An 11,640-nucleotide genomic window follows, 5' to 3' on the forward strand; every position below is an offset into this window, starting at 1 on the left:
TGCCGGAAGTACTTGATATGGCTGGAAGAGTAGGATCAAGACGTCGAAGTGATTTCCTTTGCCCTCAGATTTTACGGTCCAAACACAATTTTTCATGGATGGCATCATCTCTTTCGTTGTGTGGACTAAATTAAACCTCCTTACTTCAACTGGCGATCGGAATACTGCATACCGTTTGCCTCGAGATTCCTATGGGAAACTATTAGCATTTGGTTGGCTCACTCAAAAACTTGTGTATTGTGTTGTCAACTCCGGTTACTCTACGTGCTAGCAGACGAGCAAAGTAATGTTATCGAACAGTGTAAATGGAAGCTTTGGTAGAGTCTCCATCCGTATTATTCCACCCAAGCCGGCCGGGATGGCCGAGCGGTTCTAGACGCTACAGGCTGGAACCGCGCGACCGCTACGGTCGCAGGTTCGAATCCTGCCTCGGGCATGGATGTGTGTGATGTCCTTAGGTTAGTTAGGTTTACGTAGTTCTAAGTTCTAGGGTACTCATGACCACAGAAGTTAAGTCCCATAGTGCTCAGAGCCATTTTTTTTAACAATTTTTAAAAATGAAATGATCGTATGGCACTGATGGCCGAGAGTTCGGCCTCCGAGTTTGCAAGTCTTTTCAGTTGATGCCGCATTGGGAGAATTGCGTGTTGATGATGTTGCAATGATGACGAGGACAACACAAGACCCCGTCCCCGAGCGCAGAAAAACTTCGGACCGGCGGGGGATCTAGGCCGGGGCCGCTGCATGACAGTCAGTCTGAAGCGCTGACCGTTCAGCTAAGGGAGCGGAGAGACAATTAGTTACCTACGTTTCTGCAACTGTGGCACGCGGAGTTAGTTAATTTCAAGTTTTGTACGTGAAGAATAAGATCCTGAGGTAACCTGTGGTCTTGTTAACAAGGGGTCCGCCTGGCGTGATCCCTGCGCGCCGTGCGTCGTCGGCCTGGTTGGCGGGCCTCAACGAGGGCCCGTTGCCAGAGCACGCCGTTGAAGGCGAGCTGCCAGGGACACGGGCGGGCGCGGCGCAGCGTTTGTTTGTAAACACGCGCCGCCACTCAGGGCCAGGGTCGGCGCTCTGCGCATGCGCCGATCCACTCTGAGCACCGTGCTTGCTGTTTGTCGTGTCGCCAAAGTAAATACACACGTCCGGCGCCGTTCCCGACGGGGAAAACATTAAGCAGTAACTCAGGCGAAATCCGAAGACGTGTGATAGCTAAATGTATCTAGTGCCCCTGATCCCTACATCTGAGTAAATGATTCCTTTGTGTGCCTGTTCAAGTGTTACTAGCATTTGTTTCCCTTTTTCAGTCCTACAGTCTAATTCATTTCAGGGCTATTTAATCCCGTGAATACGTGTATCGCCAGATACAGAGTCGTAGTGGGATCTGAAATAACCTTTGTCTTTCTCTACAATTACTTTCCTTTTACTATTCCTCCATGAACATATTAGTTTGTCCTGTACATCGTGCCGTTTGGTATCAAATTTCGTCTTGTATTGCTCATAGTTACTTGATTTTTTCTGCTTGAGTCATTCTCAGCGACTGCTCGTTTCATTCAATATTTGTATAAGCCGTGTCAAAGCTGTATTGGTTGTTCAAATGGTTCAAATGGTTCTAAGCACTATCGGACTTAACATCTGACGTCATCAGTCCCTTAGAACTACTCAAACCTAACTAACCTAAGGACATCACACACATCCATGCCCGAGGCAGGATTCCAGACTGAAGCGCCTAGAATAGCTCGGTCACAGCGGCCGGCTATTGGTTGTTAATTGCATAATCTATGGAAATTAAATACTAAGATGATATCGAAATGGTGACTGACGACAGTTACGTGTTGTTCGAATAATCTATAAAGAATAGATTTTGAGGCAATGTGTCTATTAACGGAGTTGACTCCTGTTTAGGAACAATGAGACTTGAAATTCTGGTTCCATGAGCAATTACAGAAGTATTAACTTTGGTGAATCGTTCATTTGTCTGAAGGAAAGGTTATTCGAAATCGACACAAATGTCATTGAACTTCCATTCACGCTTTCTTCTTTAATTAACTGCCAGTCTGCTAGTTGTGTCCCCACGCTACTTACCTAGTTTCTAAAGTTTCAGGAAAACTGCCGATGTTCGTAACACGCCGCCACGATGTCAGTGACTCGGTCCCCTCAGCTGCTCATTTCATTCAAAATTTTTGTGTATAGAGCTAAGCACAAACTTTTACAAGGGCTACTAAACTCAGAAGCGAGGAATACAGTAGAGAAAGGGAGGGAATGTCAGTGATAGTGGAAAGCTCAATACACGTGTTGCGGCACTGACCCGTAAGTCATATATAGACGCTGGACGATGACGAGAACAGCAGGGAAAGTACCATACTTTTCCATATTCTTTTTCGGATGGTGGGGAAGAGTGGCGCGGGGGGGGGGGGGGGGGGGGGCAGGGGTGCTGCGTTGCAGCAAAAGGCTGACTTGCAATTTTTTTCTGTCGTAACGTCAAACGAGATTATTGTATCATCAACATTTTTTTTACAACATAATTCTGATAACTGTTTGGGGCTTTCTCCTGCAAATTTGCGAGTGAGTGATCAGCCCATGTAGCGAATTTTGTGCCCCCAAAAAACAAAGTTATACTAAAAGAATATCCTTCGGAACACTTCAGTTAAATGTTCAGAGAGAGTTCAATTTATGTTTCGCGTATGACCGCTTTCAGTCGATTTCATATTCGCTGAATATATGCAATTGTTTTACAAACCGTATGGTCATCCTTCTCATGTCGTTGCTAAGTACTCGATAGAAGCACTTCCCATCTGGTTTAACTTTCGTGACTCGTTCATTCTGTAGCCATTGTAATAAACATATACTGACCCATAAAATTGACATCCTTTTTTTCACTTTTCTACACCATTTTATAAAAGGTATCCACCGGCTGGTGTGGCCGTGCGGTTCTAGGCGCTTCAGTCTGGAACCGTGTGCCCGCTACGGTCGCAGGATCGAATCCTGCCTCGGGCATGGATGTGTGTGATGTCCTTAGGTTAGCTAGGTTTAAGTGGTTCTAAGTTCTAGAGGACTGATGACCACAGATGTTAAGTCCCATAGTGCTCAGAGCCATTTGAAAAAAAGGTATCCGGACACCACTACGTAATACGGAACTGCTCAGTACATGTCACATGAGACGGACCCAACAGCATAAAAGGAAGCAGGGAGCATTGACCTCTCAGTAGCGAAGCAGTAACATTAGAATGGTCTGTCAGTAACCTCGAACGTCGACTATTCAGTGGATGTCAGCTGGGTAACAAATCTGTCAGGAAAATTTTAACCCTTTTAAAGACGCTCAAATTGGCATTTCATGACATGACTGTGTAGTGGAAACGCGAATGAATACCCACAGTTACACCAAGATCAGGCCGATGTCATGTACTGGCAGGGAGGAACCGTCGGGGATAGCGGAGGGTGATTTTAAAAAGTCACATGAAATCAGCGGAAGGAATCAGTCGTGAATTCCAAATTGCTACCAGTTGTCCATCTAGCACAAGGACAGTGCATAGAGAGTTACAAAGAACGGGCAGCTCTTCGTAGGCCACAGATTTCTATAATCAGTGCTAAGTGGCGGTCGAAGTGGTTAAAAGAGAAACGCCACTGGACAGTGGATGACTGGGCACGAGTGGTTTGGAGTGAGCAACCACGCTGTACCCTGCGGAAATCCGATGGAGGGTTTGGGTTTGTCAAATGCGTGAAGGACGTTACCTCATCATGTCAAGTGCCAAACAGGGCTTCATTTCGGCGTTCCGCCACATCTCACAGAATATTTTTCCAACTAACTGAAATAAGTCGGCACCGGAGATTTAAAATAGTGGAAGTGTTTTCAATCGTGAAGGAACTGTATTTGCCGATGCGCCGGCCATACCGAACGTGAAAGTGGGCGAGCAATGTGATGCGGTGGGCAGCGGCGTGGAGCGAGATACTGTGTGTGTGTGTGTGTGTGTGTGTGTGTGTGTGTGTGTGTGTGTGTGTGTGTGTGTGTGTACGTGTGCGCTATACCCAAGATAAGCTGAGCTTCGTTCCGAAGTTGTGATCGGTACATATCGCAGGGGGAGGCGCGGGGGCGTGGAGAGCTTTGCTTCAAGATGCGAGTCCCGGTTCCCAAAATTTTAGAAATTACGCACTGGTGCCAATAGTCAAGTACAGGGGAGGTCGTGTTATGGCATGCGGGTTTTCGTGGTTACGATGTGGTCTCGTTATTGCGCTATAATACAAAAAAACAGCGTCGGAATAGGCCTTGAAGGCTCAACGGTGGTTGCCGCCGCGTCACCAGATGTGGATACGGACAGGGATGCGGTTAGCACAACACTCTCCCACCGCTACTTCTCACTCATCTTCATGCTATATAGAAAACGCTAGAGCATAAAGGATAAGAACAAATTTCACAGCTTCTTGTACTGTATACAGCAGAGGAACAGCTCGAAGACATGACTGATGTATCAGCATGACAATTGACCCTGTTATAAAGCAGCATCTGTGAAAAAATCGCCTGTGGGAGTTAACAGTTCTGAAATGGATTGGCATATCAGCGTTCGGACCTGAACTCAATCACCCCTGTAATGAACTAGAACGCAACTTAGCTCCAGACCCTTGCGTCCAACATCATACCTTTTATGGTTTCGGTAGGAGTGGGCGCCATTCCTCCAAAGACTTATTAGAAGTTTCCCCAGTAGAGTTAAAGCTGTCATAAGGGCAAAGGGTGGGCACACTCCAAATTAATGCCCACTCATAGGTCTCTGGATACTTTGATCATATAGTGCATAAGCATCTAAACATTTTTACTCAACACAAGCTTCATTAGTAACTTTAAACTACATACCCATCCGGATTTACTTTATTCATTTTCAGTTTATCATAATTAGGTTGAATAGAGCGCAGGATTGTAAAACCGTCTACCGATTTCTGAAGCTTTTTCTCGCTAATACACTCGAAAAAGAACATTGGTGCACATTCTAGAATGCGATGGGCAAAAATATGGCCATTTAAACACATATCAAAAAAACGTTTTGCATCAGCCCGGTTCCCAGAACTCCTGAAGATAATGACTGTGGATATTGTATCGCAGACACATTCCCTTTGACTGTTCACAGATGTCGCTAAACTAGTCCCAAGATTTACACAACCATGCATGAGCAGCGCCTATTAGACGAAGGGGGCCCGACAGCCGATTAGACATTCCACAAGGAAATACACGGCTTGTGTTGTTTGTAGTTCAACCATGTCTAGACTGTCAATACCACGGTTCGATCGCGTCCGCATTGTTACTTTGTGCCAGGAAGGGCTCTCAACAAGGCAAGTGTCCAGCCGTCTCGGAGTGAACCAAAGCGATGTTTTTCGAACATGGAGGAGATACAGAGAGACAGGAACTGTCGATGACAAGCCTCACTCAGGCCGCCCAAGGGCCACTAATGCAGTGCATGACCGCTACCTACGGATTATGGCTCGGAGGAACCCTGACAGCTACGCCACCATGTTGAACCATACTTTTCGTGCAGCCACAGGAAGTCGTGTTACGACTCAAACTGTGCGGAACAGGGTGCATGATACACAACGTCACTCCCGACGTCCATGACGAGGTCCATTTTTGCAACCACTACACCATGTAGCGCGGTATAGATGGGCCCAACAATATCCGAATGGACCGCTCAGGATTGGCATCACGTTCTCTTCAACGGTGAGTGTCGCATATACTTTCAATCACACGTGTTTGGAGGCAAACCGGTCAGGCCGGCGCCTTAGACACGCTGTCCAGCGAGTGCAGTTAGGTGGAGGTTCCCTGCTGTTTTCGGGTGGCATTATTTGGGGCCGACGTACGCCGCTGGTGGTAATGGAAGGCACTGTAACGGCTGTACGATACGTGAATACCATCCTCCGACCGATACTGCAACCATATCGGCAGCATATTGGCGAGGCATTCGTCTTCATGTACGACAGTTCGCGCCCCCCATCGTGCACATCTCGTGAATGACTTCCTACGGGATAACGACATCGCTCGACTAGAGTGGACAAATGTTCGTCAGACATGAACCCTATCGAACATGCCTGGGGTAGATTGAATAGGGCTGTTTATGGACGACGTGTCCCATCAAACACTCTGAGGGATCTACGCCGAATCGCCGTTGAGGAGTGGGAGAATGTGGACCAACAGTGCGTTGATGAACTAGTGGATAGTACGCCACGACGAATTCAGTCATGCATCAATGCAAGAAGACGTGCTACTGGGTATTAGAGGTACCGGTGTGTACATCAGTCTGTAACACCACGTTTGAAGGTCTATCTGTATGGTGGTACAACATGCAATGTGTGGTTTTCATTAGAAATAAAAAGGGCGGAAATGATGTTTATGTTGATCTCAGTTCCAATTTTCTGTACAGGTTCCGGAACTCTCGGAACCGAGTTGGTGCAAAACTCTTTTTGATGTGTATGAACAAACGCCTCAGAAATTTACCACTCGCCTTGTTGGCTCAAAGCAGTTGGCCCAGAGAAACAGGCCTATTGCTGGACGCATTGGGCGGATGACAGAGGAGGAGGGCAGGTGCGAGGGAACAAGTGTTGCTGCTTTCTGGGCACGAGTTACGGCAGCCCGCGAGTGACAGCGCGTTTCGCTGGAGCGTTAAAGTTATTTACGGCGCGGGCGCGGCGGTAAATTTCCGGTATTAATGTAGTCGCCGCCGCGCCGGGACGCGGGTAATTCGGAGCACCTCGCAGCCTCATTAAACAAACCCAAGCGCAGGACCGGGCAGCGCGCGAGCCGGTATTAAGAGACCACGGCGGGCAGCCATAGCGTGACGTGGAGCTCTGTAAACCTGGCCAGCCCGAAGCGGGTGCACCATGCCACTCCAGTCAATCTCGGGTTTATGACTGCTGCCAGTGTAACACCGCTGGGGCTTCGGTTTGCCGACTCTAGACAGCCCAATCAGAAACTAGGATAGCACCATGTTCCCTACTTCTCTTTCCTCTCTTCGTCTCCCCGCCTCTCTCTCTCTCTCTCCCCTTCCGTTTCTGATCTCAACGTACATCTTGGGTATACGTGGCTAATTTCTGCAATATAGAACGCTAGCTACAAGGGACTTCGAATATTATGAAATATTTATTTTGTAAATAAAGCCCCCTTTTCTTGCTGCACTTAATTTAGTTTTCCCAGAAGCGTTTCGTCTTTTTCTTGCTTGAAGGCATCTTCAGTGGGATCTATAATGATACAATTTTGTTACTTTTATATTATCAGACAGTTCACGCTGCGTTTTTTTGTGTAAATAAGTAATTACTTACAGTTTCCTGTGGTCTGCTTTTCCTCTCATCTCGTCTGGAGGTCGCACTACCATTTTATTTCCGTAACATAAGCACAATTTTGTACTCCCAACTTTTTCATACTTATTTACATAAAAAAACGCCACGTGAACTGTTTGATAATCTAAAAATAACAAAATATAGATCCCACTGAAGATGCCTAAGAGCATGAAAACGGCGAAACGAGTTTAGGAAAAATGAATTAAGTTGCAGCAACAAAAGGCTATTTTATTTACAAAACGAGTATTTCTGTGCTTTCTGCGGAAGATGAGCACACAAAAAGTCTTGTTATTACGAAATATAATCGTGAAGCGGTGCATTCTTCACGCGAAGTCAACTGATTTTTATTCCTAACCCACACTCAGATCATCCATCCAATTAGAATAAATGTTACTCCACATAGCAAAACGTCATGACAATCGTTATCCAAGTGAGGACCATGCAAGTGATCGTGAAACCGGGTACAAAAGTTTTCTGTTTCTATCAGTTTTTTTCTGTTTGTATCCGGTTTCATGATCACTTGCATTGTACTCTCTTGGGTAACGATTGTGATGATTGTTTACTATGTGGAGTAATATTTATTCTGATCGGATGGATGATTTGACAGTGAGTTATGAATAAAAACATGAAACTGGTCATCACCAAGTAATAAAGAAGAGCTGTTTGTCATAGTTAAATAGTTGCTAACCCTTCAACATCTCAGCATGCTGGGAATTCGGAAAATTAATTAGTACAACCCTTCGAAAAAGCCTACATGTTCATAGAACCGTGAATTAATTCATAAATAATCAGCTTTGTCCCTTGTGACAGTTTTATCCATAAAGACATGGACCAGTGAGGTCAGTCATTCATTCGAAGGCCAGCGTTGTGATCCATTAACATGAATATGTTAATACATATTGGACTGCTCGCGGTAGGTAGTGCAATGTGTCAAACGTTCGTCTTGTCTCGAGAACGATACGTGCATACTTGCACAAAGTAATGTTGGCCTGTAGTTGATATTGATGGCTCACACGAGCAAACATGCGACAAACAAACCAAAACAGTACACACATGGTTCACATGGCTCTGAGCACTATGGGACTTAACATCGGAGGTCATCAGTCCCTTAGAACTTAGAACTACTTAAACCTAACTAACCTAAGGACATCACATACGTTCATGCCCGAGGCAGGATTCGAACCTGCGACAGTAGCAGTCGCGCGGTTCCGGACTGAAGCGCCTAGAACCGTTCGGCCACCCCGGCTGGCTGCAAAATGTTATAATATTTTAATTAACATCGGCCCCGAAAATTATTTCTAAGCTGATAAATGGATACTAACGCTATATTTCCTACGTAGAAAACTAACTTATGTAGTCACATGCCTGGTACACGTTTTAAAAAACAAAAACGTATATTACGCCCAAAGCCCAGAGACGATAGTTCGTAAGTAAACGAAGTGAAACGTCAATGCCATACAATTAAAAGCTTTATCTAGATGCAGTACGACTCTGCCATGCAGGAAGATAAGCGTAAATAATGTCTCCTAGTTTTCTTCGCTGATGTATGGCAACAGTAGTTTCCTATGGACAACGTGATTGTTATCCGAAAATAATCATAGGGCTGGTACCGCTAACACTATGACACAAGTACGTGATGCACGAGTACGCAGTGAGGAGCACTGCACTTTCACCTCGGATATCTTTCGACAATTTAAACATCAGTACCGCGTTATCACTTAAATGAAGGCTCACAAGGATGTCATAAAACAACTAGTAATGTGTTTTCATAGTGATTTCAGGACAGGTGAGCACTGGGTCATCAACATAAAATCAAACAGGACTAACGCAAGAGTATAACTAGAAAGGAATTTCTTTCCGAGTCATCAGGCTTCTGACTGGTTTGATGCGGCCCGCCACGAATTCCTCTCCTGCGCCAACCTCTTCATTTCAGAGTAGCACTTTCAATCCACGTCCTCAATATTTGCTGGATGTATAGCAATCTCTGTCTTCCTCTACACTTTTTGCCCTCTACAGTTCCCTCTAGTACCATGGAAGTCATTCCCTGATGTCTTAACAGATGACCTATCATCCTCTCTCTTCTCCTTGTCAGCGTTTCCCACATATCCCTTTCCTCTCCAATCCTGTGCAGAACATCATTACCTTATCAGTCCACCTACTTTTCAACATTCGTCTGTAGCAGCACATTTCAAACGCTTCGATTCTCTTCTGTTCCGGTTTTCCCACAGTCCACATTTCACTACCATACAATGCTGTGCGCAAACGATTGGCTATTTTCCTGCGTAGGGAGCACAACGCCTTACTTCATCTACTTCATGGCCATTAATCCTGATGTTAAACTTCTCGCTATTCTCATTTCTGCTACTTCTCATTACTTTCGTCTTTCTTCGATTATTCTCAATCTATATTCTGTACTAATTAGACTGTTCATTCCATTCAACAGATTATAATTCTTCTTCACTTTCACTCAGGATGTAAATGTCATCAGCGAATCGTATTACTGATATCATTTCACCTCGAACTTTAATCCCACTCCTGAACCTTTCTTTTATTTTCATCATTGCTTCTTCGATGTACAGATTGAACAGAAGGGGCGAAAGACTACAGCCTTTTTAATGCGAGCACTTCGTTCTTCGTCGTCCACTCTTATTATTCCCTTTTGGCTCCTGTACGTATTGTATATTTTGTATATTACACATGTGTCCCTATACTACGGTCGCAGGTTCGAATCCTGCCTCGGGCATGCATGTGTGTGATATCCTTAGGTTAATTAGGTTTAAGTAGTACGAAGTTCTAGGGGACTGATGACCTCGGATGTTAACTCCCATAGTAATCAGAGCCATTTGAACCATTTCTCCCTATAGCTCACCGCTATTTTTCTCAGAATTTCGAACATCTTGCACCATTTTACATTGTCGAACGCTTTTTCCAGGTCGACAAATCCTATGCGTGTGTCTTGATTTTTGTTTAGCCTTGCCTCCATCATCAACCGCAACGTCAGCATTGCCTCTCTGGTGACTTTACCATTCCTAAAGGCATACTGATAGTCATCCAACACATCCTCAATTTCTTTCCATTCTTCTGTGTATTATTCTGGTCAGCAACTTGGATGCTATCCCTTCTGCCTTATTTGATCTCAAGACCTCCAAAGCTCTTTTAAAATTCTGACTAATACTGTATCCCCTACCTCTTCTAAATCGTCTGTTTCTTCTTCTTCAGACAAATCTTCTACCTCATAGAGGCCTGCTGTGTATTGTTTCCGTCTGTCCGCACTCTCCTCTGCATTTAACAGTGGCATTCCCGTTGCACTCTCAATGTTACTACCCTTGCCTTGTTTTCACTTTCCTATATGCTGAGTCAGTCCTTTCGACAATTACTTTTTCGATTTCTTTACATTTTTCATGCATCCATTCCATCTTAACTGCCCCGCATTTCCTATTTATTTCATTCTTCAGTGACCTGTATTTCTGTATCCTAAATTTCCCTGAATATTTTCGTACTTCCTTCTTTCATCGATCAACTGAAGTATTTCTTCTGTTACCCATGGTTTCTTCGCTGTTACCTTCTTTGCACCTATGTTTTTCTTTCCCTCATCTGTGATTGAATAGCGGTGGCCGAGCGGTTCTAGGCGCTTCAATGAGAAACCGCACGAATGCTACGGTCACTGGTTCGAATCCTGCCTCGGGCATGGATGTCTGTGATGTCCTTAGGTTAGTTAGGTTTAAGTAGTTCTAAGTTCTAGGGGACTGACGGCCTCAGATGTTAAGTTCGATAGTGCTCAGCGCCATTTGAACCATTTTTGTGACTGAATAGGTAAAGGGAAATGCAGGTAAATTGCATGAACAGCATAGTGAAACATTGTCGCAACCACGTAGAGGGAAGACCCACCATAGCACTCCAAGTACCTAAAGAGGAGGAATGGTCAATATTCATAGATGTGACAGGAGCGCTCATTTGCAGCTAAATCTTCCTATTGATATATGACCTACTCTAAATGATTTCCCAGGCAGAACACATTTTACGTACATTTGTTTCTGGGCTAGTTGCGGGCAAGTATGTCTCAACCAACCAAACTATTTGACGTTTTATTTTAGCCCTACCTACCTCGTCGCATTCATCCCTTTTCACCGGGATGCCTTTCTGCTATTAAACTAGCCCCTTGGACACGTAGTTGTCCTTGCTAAAAATTTGCAACAAACAGGTTTTCTTAGAAGTTGTCATTTTTCTTCTCTGCAGTTGGTTCAACAATCTGTGCAGGAACAGCAATGCTGCGGCATAGTACTACCACCAGCAGACGGCGACTTTCTGCACGTACCAGTACCGCAC

This window comes from Schistocerca serialis, chromosome 2 (assembly GCF_023864345.2).
Source record: "Schistocerca serialis cubense isolate TAMUIC-IGC-003099 chromosome 2, iqSchSeri2.2, whole genome shotgun sequence".
Lineage (NCBI taxonomy): Eukaryota > Metazoa > Arthropoda > Insecta > Orthoptera > Acrididae > Schistocerca > Schistocerca serialis.